This window comes from Schistocerca piceifrons, chromosome 1 (genome assembly GCF_021461385.2).
Source record: "Schistocerca piceifrons isolate TAMUIC-IGC-003096 chromosome 1, iqSchPice1.1, whole genome shotgun sequence".
NCBI classification, from domain to species: Eukaryota; Metazoa; Arthropoda; class Insecta; order Orthoptera; family Acrididae; genus Schistocerca; species Schistocerca piceifrons.
In genome coordinates this window covers 661,392,874-661,407,202 of record NC_060138.1, presented here as the reverse complement: position 1 = coordinate 661,407,202, position 14,329 = coordinate 661,392,874, and positions in this window count along the sequence as shown.

Below are 14,329 nucleotides of genomic sequence, written 5' to 3'. Positions count from 1 at the left end.
ACACTTTGAACAGTGGACGTTACATTTCAGATGTGTTACGACCCGTGACTCTACCCTTCACTCGAACCCAGCGAAACCCTAAATTTCAGCAGGGTAATGCACGACCACATGTTGCAGGTCCTGTACGGGCCTTTCTGGATACAGAAAATGTTCGGCTGCTGCCCTGGCCAGCACATTCTCCTGATCTCTCACCAATTGAAAACGTCTGGTCAATGGTGGCCGAGCTACTGGCTCGTCACAATACGCCAGTCACTACTCTTGATGAACTGTGGTATCGTGTTGAAGCTGCATGGGCAACTGTACCTGTACACGCCATCCAAGCTCTGTTTGACTCAACGCCCAAGCGTATCAAGGCCCTTATTACGGCCAGAGGTGGTTGTTCCGCGTACTGATTTCTCAGGATCTATGCACCCAAATTGCGTGAAAATGTAATCACATGTCAGTTCTAGTATAATATATTTGTCCAATGAATACCCGTTTATCATCTGCATTTCTTCTTGGTGTAGCAATTTTAATGGCCAGTAGTGTATCAGGTGCTGATAACGCCACCTCACATGAGCGGGCGACATCGTGTTCTTCACAGTGATCACTCAACATCTAACTCTGTTCACGCCCCTTATGTACGGTAACAGCCCTGTAACAACACTAAACACGAAGGAACCTAACCCACTGTAGTCGCCGTTCTACCTGTGACAGAGAGTTGGAGCTCTAATCATCGGCCGGCCGCTGTGGCCGAGCGGTTCTAGGCGCTACAGTCTGGAACCGCGCGACCGCTTCGGTCGCAGGTTCGAATCCTGCCTCGGGCATGGAGGTGTGTGATATCCTTAGGTTAGGTACGTTTAAGTAGTTCTGAGTTTTAGGGGACTGATGACCTCAGCTGTTGAGTCCCATAGTGCTCAGAGCCATGTGAACCATTTTTTTCTCTAATCATCTACACGTATGCTAATGGTCCTACTTGTAATAAGTTACAATCACATCCAAACATGTTTTCTGTGTGCTTCACCATTTTTGCCAGCCATTGTATTCATTTCTCTTGAATGTTGGATTTCATTTCTTTGGAGACAGTTTGTTGTTTTTTAAATTATACAGAAAATATGAAGTTATGAAGGAAAAAATACAGGCAGCGAAATGTTATATGAAATTTGTATAGAAACCAGATCACAGTTCTAAGGATCGAAGTACATGAAAGAGAAGCCGTAGGTATGAAGGGAGTACGATACGGTTGCAGCCTCTTTCTCATGCTCTTTAATCTGCACATAGCGCTAGCTGCATCGGATACAAAGGAGACATTTGGAAAGCTAATGAGGGTCAAAGAGAAGAAATAGCTGGGAAATAAAACAAAACTTCAGAATTTGTCTATTACATTGTAAATTAGTTAGTCACATGTTCCATAGATGATTTGAACGGTTCTTTTCTCGGAATAATGTGCAATGACTCAGGTTACAAGGTATGTACACATGATTACTGTTAACATTAATGAACACATTGTCATTTTATTCTCACTCATGCAATTACTCTTAAAAACAGGTTCCTTTAATTTTTTCTGGCTACTAGTTTTTAAGTAGAAATTCGTCAGTGGAATAGAAGGAGCTGTCAAGGAGAAACGATTTTAAATTAGATTTAAAACTTGCTTCGCTACCTGTCACATATTTTACGGTATTTGGCAAATCACCCAAAAAATTTTGTTGCTGCATATTGAACTCCTCTCTGAGCAACAGACAGTTTTGACAGTAGCTAATTAGGATCATTTTCCCTCTAGTGTTGTAGGTGTGTGCTCAGTGTACTTCTCAAATTGTGTTGGGTTATTTATGACGAATTTAACTAGCGAAAATATGTATTTCGACGGCGCAGTAAAATGCCTAGTTCCTCGAAGAAGTACCTGCGTGACGTCCGAAGGTGAACACCGTATATCATTCTTACTGATCGCTTGTAATACTGCCAGAGACGTCGAAGTACTTTGAATATCAGATGAGCGGAATGGACAGGTCTCGAAAAGACGTTATAAAATGTAAACCGACAAAATATGGAGAATGGAGTGTAGACGATTTAAATCGGGTGACGGTGAAGAAGTGAGACAAGATAGTAGACGATTCCTCTATTTGGTTAGCAAAACAACTGACGACCGAAGTGAAAAGAAAATAGAACGGCAAGAACGGAAGTCTACACCCAACTAGGTAATGTGGCTCAGGTCTTTAGAAAGAATACAGATATATGTTCTGAAACTTATGTGGACAGTGTCATGGCGCCGCGAGCTACGAGGTGTAGACGACACGTGAGGGGGTATTTACAGCAATGCAAACCGTCAGTACACAGTTTCAGAGTCCCGTAACTCGTAGACTAAAATGTAGGTAGATTTTCTAGATTCAATTTTTTGTAGCTCTCCGGATTACAAGCGAATAAAATGTAGGCACAGGACGACTGGCTTTCGTAGGACAAAAAAAGCAGCGACCTGGAAAAAATTACATTGTCTTCATTCTTGATAGAAGTATGCGTTTTTTCTTTGACCGGTTACATTCTCATCGCAAATGGATTTTGGAGAAACCTGAGTCAGACATCAGACAGTCAAAAGACGCCACAAGTTTAAATATTTGTCTTGGGGGTGATATAGTGCATACTACTGCTATTGTTGATGATAAAGACTTGTAAGTCAAAAACTATTGTTCTTGGCTGGAATGTGTGTCTTGTTCACACTTCAGGAGAAACGAATCGAGCAAAAGGAACTTCTGATTGCGTCCATGCAATTCCATCCACAAGTATTTTGTACGGGCGCACAGGTGTTTAATGAAGGGCCGAAACACTCTGTAGGACCTGGCCTACTTGCCTCACAGAAGCTACCCCACTCTATTTGCCTAACGATGGTTACATCCGAGACGCTAAAGCAACGCCGTCATCAGTATAAATCGTGATAAATCGGTAACACACTGTCACCATGCGGAAGAGCGTAAAAGAGAAAAGCCCTCGAAATAAATCGGGCCATTGAGTTTTGCCAGCCTCTTAATCTCGTAATAACATTTGCATCAAATGTGCCCAGTTATTGCTTGGACATATTCCGAACTCTGGCGGCCATCATGTATCCTGACAGTTATTAACACGTATCCTATCATCATTTCCCTTTCTCCTGCCAATGTCCCCCATAAGCTTCTCTCCTTGCCGATTCTGTGAAGAACCTCCACATTTCTTATCATTCCACTTACCTCTCTACTAGCTTCACATCTCAAACGCTTGGAATCGCTTCTTTTCCAATTTTTCTACGGTCTCCGTTTCCTTTCCATAGGATACTGTGCTCAAAATATACATACTCTGAAATTTAGTAGTTTTTAATACTACACAACTCGTGGCCAGGAATGCCCTCTTTTCCTACGACAGTCTGCTTCTTAGTCCTATATACTTCGCCCGTCACGCGTTTTTTGAATATCAAATCATTTCGGTCGTCGATCGTTTAAAATAAATATGGCGCGGCCTAACATCCGGGATAATTTAATCCTGAATACCTACGGCGACGAAACTCTGCAGACTTAAATGGGTTACTTTACTTTCAAGACAACAGAATTACTCCATTTCTTCCCCTTCGTGGCCCCAGTTTTGATGTGAAATTTATCGCTAATCTCATTTCTGATACTCCTGATCACATTTCTCTTTCTTCGGTTTACTCTCAATCCATACTGTGTGCTCATTAGACTGTTCATTTCATTTCATTCAGTAGACCCTGCAATTCTTCCTCATTTTCACATTATCATCGAATCTTATCATTGATACCTACCTACTCCTGAACCTTTCAATTCTGTCTTTGCTTTTCGGATGTGCAGACTGAACAGCAGGGCCGAAAGACTGCATCCCTGCCTTACACCCTTTCTAATCCGAGAACGTCGTTCTTGGTCTGCCCTTCCTCTTGTTTCTTCTTGGCTCTCGTATACAGGGTGTTACAAAAAGGTACGACCAAACTTTCAGGAAACATTCCTCACACACAAAGAAAGAAAATTGTCATGTGGACATGTGTCCGGAAACGCTTAATTTCCATGTTAGAGCTCATTTTAGTTTCGTCAGTATGTACTGTACTTCCTCGATTCACCGCCAGTTGGCCCAATTGAAGGAAGGTAATGTTGACTTCGGTGCTTGTGTTGACACGCGACTCATTGCTCTACAGCACTAGCATCAAGCACATCAGTACGTAGCATCAACAGGTTAGTGTTCATCACGAACGTGGTTTTGCAGTCAGTGCAGTGTTTACAAATGCGGAGTTGGCAGATGCCCATTTGATGTATGGATTAGCACGGGGCAATAGCCGTGGCGTGGTACGTTTGTATCGAGACAGATTTCCAGAACGAAGGTGTCCCGACAGGAAGACGTTCGAAGCAATTGATCGGCGTCTTAGGGAGCACGGAACATTCCAGCCTATGGCTCGCGACTGGGGAAGACCTAGAACGACGAGGACACCTGCATTGGACGAGGCAATTCTTCGTGCAGTTGACGATAACCCTAATGTCAGCGTCAGAGAAGTTGCTGCTGTACAAGGTAACGTTGACTACGTCACTGTATGGAGAGTGCTACGGGAGAACCAGTTGTTTCCGTACCATGTACAGCGTGTGCAGGCACTATCAGCAGCTTATTGGCCTCCACGGGTACACTTCTGCGAATGGTTCATCCAACAATGTGTCAATCCTCATTTCAGTGCAAATGTTCTCTTTACGGATGAGGCTTCATTCCAACGTGATCAAATTGTAAATTTTCACAATCAACATGTGTGGGCTGACGAGAATTCGCACGCAATTGTGCAATCACGTCATCAGCACAGATTTTCTGTGAACGTTTGGGCAGGCATTGTTGGTGATGTCTTGATTGGGCCCCATGTTCTTCCACCTACGCTCAATGGAGCACGTTATCATGATTTCATACGGGATACTCTACCTGTGCTGCTAGAACATGTGCCTTTACAAGTACGACACAACATGTGGTTCATGCACGATGGAGCTCCTGCACATTTCAGTCGAAGTGTTCGTACGCTTCTCAACAACAGATTCGGTGACCGATGGATTGGTAGAGGCGGACCAATTCCATGTCCTCCACGTTCTCCTGACCTCAACCCTCTTGACTTTCATTTATGGGGGCATTTGAAAGCTCTTGTCTACGCAACCCCGTACCAAATGTACAGACTCTTCGTGCTCGTATTGTGGACGGATGTGATACAATACGCCATTCCCCAGGGCTGCATCAACGCATCAGGGATTCCATGAGACGGAGGGTGGATGCATGTATCCTCGCTAACATTTCCTGTAACAAAGTGTTGGAAGTCACGCTGGTACGTTCTGTTGCTGTGTGTTTCCATTCCATGATTAATGTGATTTGAAGAGAAGTAATAAAATGAGCTCTAACATGGAAAGTAAGCGTTTCCGGACACGTGTCCACATAACATATTTTCTTTCTTTGTGTGTGAGGAATGTTTCCTGAAAGTTTGGCCGTACCTTTTTGTAACACCCTGTATATTACATATTACCCGTCTTTCCCTGCAGCTTACACCTACTTTCTTGAGATTTTAAGCATCATGCGAGATTTTGTATAGTCGAACACCTTTTCCTGGTTAGCATTGGTTCAAATGGCTCTGAGCACTGTGGGACTTATCATCTGAAGTCATCAGTCCCCCAGAACTTAGAACTACTTAAATCTAACTAACCTAAGGACATCGCACACATCCATGCTCGAGGCAGGATTCGAATCTGCGACCGTAGCAGTCGCTCGGTTCCGGACTGAAGCGCCTAGAATCGCTCGGCCACGGCGGCCGACTCTTGTCAGCATTGATCATTAAACAAGTTTAAAGGTCTAAATCGTATTCACTACGGACGGGCTGGATGGTAACGTGCATGACGGGCCCAGGGAAATTGTGTGTGTGTGTGTGTGTGTGTGTGTGTGTGTGTGTGTGTATGTGTGCCTTTGTGTGAGTGTGTAAGGCGGGGTGGGGGCAGCTGCAATGTAGGCTGGAGGGATACAAGGCGAGTAAGCCAGGAGCGGGGCTACAATTGTCAAATATATTCCTGGCCCCATGTCAAATATTTGCCAGGCGGTGGGAGGGGGGGGGGGGGGCGGGAGTGGTCGAGGGTGTGAGCGGGAATGCTTGCTTGTGGAGAAAGTGCCAAATGTTTGCCACTGGCAACTATGGCTCTTCAGCCCATCACCTGTACGCGCCAACCCGACACTGTTTAGCTAACCGAGAACGGATAGTTGAAATACTTGCAAGTTTTCAACATTTCTTTGTAACGTATCTGGTGTTATTCATTTTCGACCCTTGTTAAGCAACAACTTTCAGAATTATTGTATTCTGAGACCATCCCACATGGAGGTGAATCACTAGGTTTCCAATGTGACGGTAAAAATTATGAGGAGAAAAAACTCCTGAAATTGTACTTCGTATTTTTGTGTATTACACGGGCATGATGTATTTGATGTAACTTACTTTCACGCAGTAGCCAGACAATCTGAGCTTCTCTCACTTACATTATCCGTAGGGAAGAACGATTGTTACGAAGGTTATATATCAAAACACAACAGCTTTTGTGGTGGAAAGAGAACGTGATTCTACGGCCACAGTGAATGAGGTATTTCATCGTCATGTGAGTGAAACGTCTTCAGATCTTGTACGATCGCAGGAAGGGCAAGACTCAGACACCAGCACATTTCATCATAACCTAAACGCATCGAACAAGTCTGTGCTTTGCACGTTCCATTGTGCCAATAGTAATGTGTGGGCACTGCTATTCGGTGAAAATCGCCGTCGCCTAGGTCACTCAGAATGGTTAACAACATGTTGGTAACGGGAGGGGTAATCGTCGACTATTTTAGTTTGCAACAGGGAATAAACGCACTACAGTAAAGACAACGTAATTTTTATTCTGGACAGGACCAACTGGTCAGCACTGATATAATCCATAACTATTATATCGCTACGTGTTACAGAAACCACGGCTACATGCGCGTATTTCTCTTCGCTGTAAGACAGAATGTAAAAAGTGCAGGATGGGAACAACAACCCTCCATGATCGGTCGAAACTTGGAATGGTGAGTCGTGGTACACGATGGCCAGTTGTAGGATCTATGTGGGTCTAAAACTGCATGAGGAGATGCATTCGTTCGTCGACAAGATACCGTTCAGGGAGATAATGGAGAGAGTCTCCTATGGGGAATTTTTACATGGGATGAAATGGAGCCGTTCGTAGCCTGACATCGTCTCCCTCCGGTGAACGGCAAAAAAACGCTAGTCATGTCTGTTCATGTATTTGCCTATAACATCATGTAGGTGACTCGTATTTTTATAAAGACACTGATCCACCTTATCATTTCTGGATTTGGTGACAGTCATTTGAGGAACACTGCATGGCTTGAGGATTCATGTTACCTGACCTCAGCTGAGAATATCTGGTACGCCTTTGAGCAAGAATACTCAATGGCGGCCCATGTGTGTTCAGTTGGTTAGAGTCAAAGTAAAATGCATCCTCAGGTACTTGCTTGCATTCAGCTTTGACCAATCTCGGTGTATAGTGGGTGTGGATGGACATCCAACACTTTAGATGCCTGTTGGTGTTCTTGTTTTGCCCTCATCTGGGTGAACTGGTTGCTCCAAGACCATAGGTAGTACATTAGTTGTCCGTGAGTGTGGTATGTATCTCAATATCCAATCAGACATAAATCGTGTTTTTATGATGCCATTCCGTTAACGGTACTTTTTACAGGGTGTTTCAAAAATGACCGGTATATTTGAAACGGCAATAAAAACTAAACGAGCAGCGATAGAAATACACCGTTTGCTGCAATATGCTTGGGACAACAGTACATTTTCAGGCAGACAAACTTTCGAAATTACAGTAGTTACAATTTTCAACAACAGATGGCGCTGCGGTCTGGGAAACTCTATAGTACGATATTTTCCATATATCCACCATGCGTAGCAATAATATGGCGTAGTCTCTGAATGAAATTACCCGAAACCTTTGACAACGTGTCTGGCGGAATGGCTTCACATGCAGATGAGATGTACTGCTTCAGCTGTTCAATTGTTTCTGGATTCTGGCGGTACACCTGGTCTTTCAAGTGTCCCCACAGAAAGAAGTCACAGGGGTTCATGTCTGGCGAATAGGGAGGCCAATCCACGCCGCCTCCTGTATGTTTCGGATAGCCCAAAGCAATCACACGATCATCGAAATATTCATTCAGGAAATTAAAGACGTCGGCCGTGCGATGTGGCCGGGCACCATCTTGCATAAACCACGAGGTGTTCGCAGTGTCGTCTAAGGCAGTTTGTACCGCCACAAATTCACGAAGAATGTCCAGATAGCGTGATGCAGTAATCGTTTCGGATCTGAAAAATGGGCCAATGATTCCTTTGGAAGAAATGGCGGCCCAGACCAGTACTTTTTGAGGATGCAGGGACGATGGGACTGCAACATGGGGCTTTTCGGTTCCCCATATGCGCCAGTTCTGTTTATTGACGAAGCCGTCCAGGTAAAAATAAGCTTCGTCAGTAAACCAAATTCTGCCCACATGCATATCGCCGTCATCAATCCTGTGCACTATATCGTTAGCGAATGTCTCTCGTGCAGCAATGGTAGCGGCGCTGAGGGGTTGCCGCGATGAATTTTGTATGGATAGAGGTGTAAACTCTGGCGCATGAGACGATACGTGGACGTTGGCGTCATTTGGACTGCAGCTGCAACACGGCGAACGGAAACCCGAGGCCGCTGTTGGATCACCTGCTGCACTAGCTGTGCGTTGCCCTCTGTGGTTGCCGTACACGGTCGCCCTACCTTTCCAGCACGTTCATCCGTCACGTTCCCAGTCCGTTGAAATTTTTCAAACAGATCCTTTATTGTATCGCTTTTCGGTCCTTTGGTTACATTAAACCTCCGTTGAAAACTTCGTCTTGTTGCAACAACACTGTGTTCTGGGCGGCGGAATTCCAACACCAGAAAAATCCTCTGTTCTAAGGAATAAACCATGTTGTCTACAGCACACTTGCACGTTGTGAACAGCACACGCTTACAGCAGAAAGACGACGTACAGAATGGCGCACCCACAGACTGCGTTGTCTTCTATATCTTCACATCACTTGCAGCGCCATCTGTTGTTGAAAATTGTAACTACTGTAATTTCGAAAGTTTGTCCGCCTGAAAATGTACTGTTGTCCCAAGCATATTGCAACAAACGGTGTATTTCTATCGCTGCTCGTTTAGTTTTTATTGCCGTTTCAAATATACCGGTCATTTTTGAAACACCCTGTACATGTTATAGCGCGATTGAACTCCTTCATATATTGCTGTGCGAAAGAATACTCCTTAATGTTGATGCAATACGGATACATCTACATCTACATTTATACTCCACAAGCCACCCAACGGTGTGTGGCGGAGCGCACTTTACGTGCCACTGTCATTACCTCCCTTTTCTGTTCCAGTCGCGTATGGTTCGCGGGAAGAACGACTGCCGGAAAGCCTCCGTGCGTGTTCGAATCTCTCTAATTAGAGGTTCATTGTGTGTCCACTCTAATATGAACTTCTACTACTATTGACTACGTGTAACAACTAACAAGCCTATAAAAACGACTGAGACTTTATAAAAACCACCAGCTGCCAGTATGTCTAATTTGCCAAACTCCTTTTCCCGAGCGACTTTAATTAGTCGTTACGGCTTTAGATTAGCGAAAATCTTGCTGCGACAGATGCGACCTATTCTGCTAAATGAAGACTATTGTTCTAATAAAAAGTCACATAGTAACGTATAGGCATCGTTCAAGGAGCGAAAGATATACACGCCACACCGTGACTAGCAACTTAAGAAGTTTGGATCTAGTACGCGTGACATCAGATAATTAGGTATAGCATTATTATTGGCCGAAACTCATGGCAGTAATGGAGGAACGTAAATCTGAATGAAATGCTTTATCCAAAAGTACACTGGGTTATTACGCTGAGTAATAGGGAACTCCAAACCGTTCTCTTTTCAGCAGGCGGAAGAAGTAGGATATAGCTTATTCAAATGGGCAAAAGAGGAGGAAAGTCTGTGGCGGGCTATTTCGGCCCCACGGACTCGTCCTAGTGATACTGCAGCGACCGACTTGGCGTCGCCGTCTCTTCTGTAACGACCGGCCATTTGACTGGCAAATTCGGATACTGTCACGGTAGCAGCGGTAGAGGGACGGCAAGCCGTCTCCGAGCCGTCGCACTGCGGGAAAACTCCTCACCTTGTAACTCCCAGCAGGCAGCTACACTTTCGGTTTTCCATAAGAATTATAGTCAGCAGAAACGAAATCAAACATATCAAGTGAAATGAACCAGCAGAAAATATGTTACGATAAAATGTACCCTTCAACATGCCGTTTATATGATTCACAGACTGCGGATGTGAACGTAGATTATTCCACTACAACACCAACTGCTTATCTGTACTGCACAAGTCAAGTCAATTAACGACTTTATTCCGTGTACACAATAAACACGCACATCTACACATACATTAGGTTTTCATATTTTTGTAGGGGTATATTATAGCAAAGTCATAATTAAAGATTTCTGGGAGGTTTCCCTCGTTTGTAAGGCAAATTCTGGAACTGGATATCCCCCCCCCCCCTCCAGATATTTTCGACTGGGGCTCCCTGTGCTCCGCTGCCAGCTCACTCGTTATCGGGCTGCAAAATATCTGACTCTGCAATGCGTCATTACGCCAACAACTAGCTCTGCCTTTAGGGGTGGGGAATGAAAGTACTAAGAAAAGTTATTTTACTGAAAGGTGCACCGGGTGGAAATACAACGCAACTTTAAACTATTAGCAGTTGGAAAGAAGAGTTGTAGACAAACTATCTTGTAATAAGTGTAGTGGAGCGCAGTGTTCTAAAAGAAGCACCATGGCAGCTTGAGAATGTCTACCATGCAGTGTGTTTGGAGTGCTATCTACAGGCATCTTGCCACTGACATTTCTCCTCTGCAGCTTCACAACACATTGACATTGCTGTTGTAAGTGCACTGCTAAAGTTCGCCACAAGCGTACTCAGTACGTGCAGGGTGACTCAGCTGCATCTATCGTTGTCCTTTTATGCAACGCACAGTGTTTTAGCTGGCCTTAATAAACACACGTGAGATTTTCGTATTCTCTCGCTCGCTACGCGCAAACTGTCAGTACTACAAACAAAATGAGCAGGACCCTCATGTAGTAATTCTTTGAACGCACACTCTCAGAATTTCTTCAGAAAACCTGTCATGCACAAAGCCCCTCTTGTAGTGCCTGCCACTAGAATTTGTTGAGTATCTCAGTAACGTTCTCGGGCTTGCGAGAATAATGCGAGAAATTGGTGCAAAGTCTAAATTAGCAAGGGCGAAATGCGAGGCTACTCGTTACATCTTTTCTATCTCTTCTAGTAATCCAATCTGATACGAGCCCCGGAACAAACACAGTAGAAACAGTATTGAACCAGTTAGGTGAGTATAAAGTTGGTCTTGCGAAGCGCAGATCATGTTTTGAACAAATATTTGATCTGAAGTCAGTCATTCGCCACAGATTTGTTGAATTCAAAAGATACTGTAGTAATATTTTTTGATTTCTGAAAACGGTCTTTGACTCCGTTGGCAGATAAACCGTAGAAAAAACAATACGAGAATTTGGCGTAAAGTGTAAATCAGACAAAAATCTAATTGGCAAACCACTTACACATAGAGCATCTTAAGTGTAATTTTGTGGAAGAAATATCTCAGTCCTTCGAAATAAGCAAAGATGTGTGGGAAAGTGACCAGCTATCCTTAGTTTTCTTAATTGTGTGCTAGAAAAAACACTGAGAAGTAGGAATGAAAAACTGAATGAATATAGGAGTTCACCAACAAGGTGGCGAAGAGACGACAAATACTGGGTGATCAAAAAGTCAGTATAAATTTGAGAACTGAATAAATCACGGAATAATGTAGATAGAGAGTTACAAATTGACACACATGATTGGAATGACATGGGGTTCTATTTGAAACAAAAAAATATATACGTTCAAAAAATGTCCGACAGATGGCGCTTCATCTGATCAGAATAGCAATAATTGGCATAACAAAGTAAGACAAAGCAAAGATGATATTCTTTAAAGGAAATGCTCAATATGTCCTCCATCATTCCTCAACAATCGCTGTAGTCGAGGAATAATGTTGTGAACAGCACTGTGAAGAATGTCCGGAGTTATGGTGAGGCATTGGCATCGGATGTTGTCTTTCAGCATCCCTAGAGATGTCGGTCGATCACGATACACTTGAGACTTCAGGTAACCCCAAAGCCAATAATCGCACGGACTGAGGTCTGGGGACCTGGGAGGCCAAGCATGACGAAAGTGATGGCTGGGCACACGATCATCACCAAACGACGCGCGCAAGAGAACTTTTACATGTCTAGCAGTATTATGTTTTTTTTTTTGTTCTAATGAAACCCCATGTCTTTCCAAGCATGTGGGTCAATTTTTACCTCTCTATCTACATTAATCCATGGTTTATTAAGTTTTCTAATTTATACTGACTTTTTGATCACCCGGTGTATTGAAATAGATTCTCTCACAACTACAGACGGCTTTGACACACTTTCGAAAAATGTGACATCTGCTGTAACAAAAATTGCTGTTTTAGAAGATTTAGTCAGGAGGACCTTCTTAAGAATTTCTGTAGAAAAAATAGCTTTTTTTCAAAAATTATAAACCAGTTAGGCTTCATTGTGTATGGAATTTAATCTATAATTTCAGTGTCTGCAGTAAGAATAAATTCAAAGAGCTTTTGTGAAGTCTGGAAGGTACGAGACAAGGTACCGCCAGAACTGAAGCTGTGAAGAGGACTCACGAGTCGCTCGAGTAGCTCAGTCGGTAGAGCACTTGCGCACGAAAGGCAAAGGTACCGAGTTCGAGTCTCAGTCCAGCACACAGCTTTTAATCTACAAGGAAGTTTCATACCAGCTCGCACTCCACTGCAGAGTGAAAAATCTCATTCGGGAAATTCAAATATTGTTTTGAAACTTGCCAACATTGGTCTGAATTTTTCATTTATTTCCAACAAAGTCGGACGGATTACAAAGAACACAGCCAGTTTAGGAATTTGCGCCATTTTTATTTCCTGCAAGGTCGCACGGATTGCAAAGAACACAGGTAGAGAAATTATTGTTTTCATTATTAGATGCTATTTACAAAGTGTATAATACGACTTATTCAAATTAGAGAATACCCCCATCGCAGGCTTAGATGTAGATACGAGAAACTACATGTGTAATAACCACAATACAGCACAGCACCCGCTCGGACTGTTGGTAAACTTCTCCACTGCGAAGAGACTTGAAACTGCTTTTAAAAGGCGCTTGAGTGCTGCACTATACTCCTCCCCCCTCCCCCCCCCCCCCCCAAATTTTTCGACTGTGTTTAATTTGGGAAGTGGTCCAGTTGTTACGTTATACTGTTTCATACCAATACTGTAAAAAAGTACTTGCTAAATGAAAGGCGAGCGAGCGCCCGCACTCACACACACACTACTGGCAGTGCATTATGCGGCCTGTTCCCCGCGCCGTGTCCCTAAGCTGAACGGGCGCAAGGGCGCTGGCCGCCGGACTCGGGATGCCAATACTCGCTGGCTGGGGTACATTATTTTCAATAGAGCGCCGCCGGCTCCCAGGGAATCCAGCCTCTACGAGGAAATAGGGTCCCTGCAACCGACGAGAGCCGAAAAACCCTCCAGCCCAGACACGAGGCCAATATTGGGGCTCTGCGTGCTGGTTACAGGACTGTCTTCCCCCCAAAAATTCTACAGAACAAAGACTTATAAGGATTTACTTCTTCTGGATAAAAGAATAAAGGCAGAATGTAAAGGAAGGAACCTGTTTTACGTCATCGTCCTTAACGACTCATCATCAATAATTTTCTTCTTGCTGCCACAACCGTTTGCTTATACTGGGTTATTGTTAAGTGACTTTAGGGTCCCAAAAGAAGACTGCGCCAAAACTAGAAGACATACAGAAAAATTACACTTGTCATAGGATTGAACATTTTTTCGGGTTTCGATTCACATCATGCGCTGGACCGTACTTCCAGAACGCAGCACGAGGGTATGCATGTACGTCTGCAAGACCATCGCATCGTACTTCTGAACAACACAGGCAGTGCAACATCGCAACGTACTTGGGGAGATGCTCTATCGTCTCAAGTGTGACTATTTTCCGTGTATCTAGTAGTTTACACGCAGTCGTCTTGTTGACTCACAGATGCAAGGTGTTTAAGAAAGAGTGTCCAATACTCTAACAATACACAGAATAGATAGTACTGGTCAAAATTGGGAAAAAATTCCTTAAACAT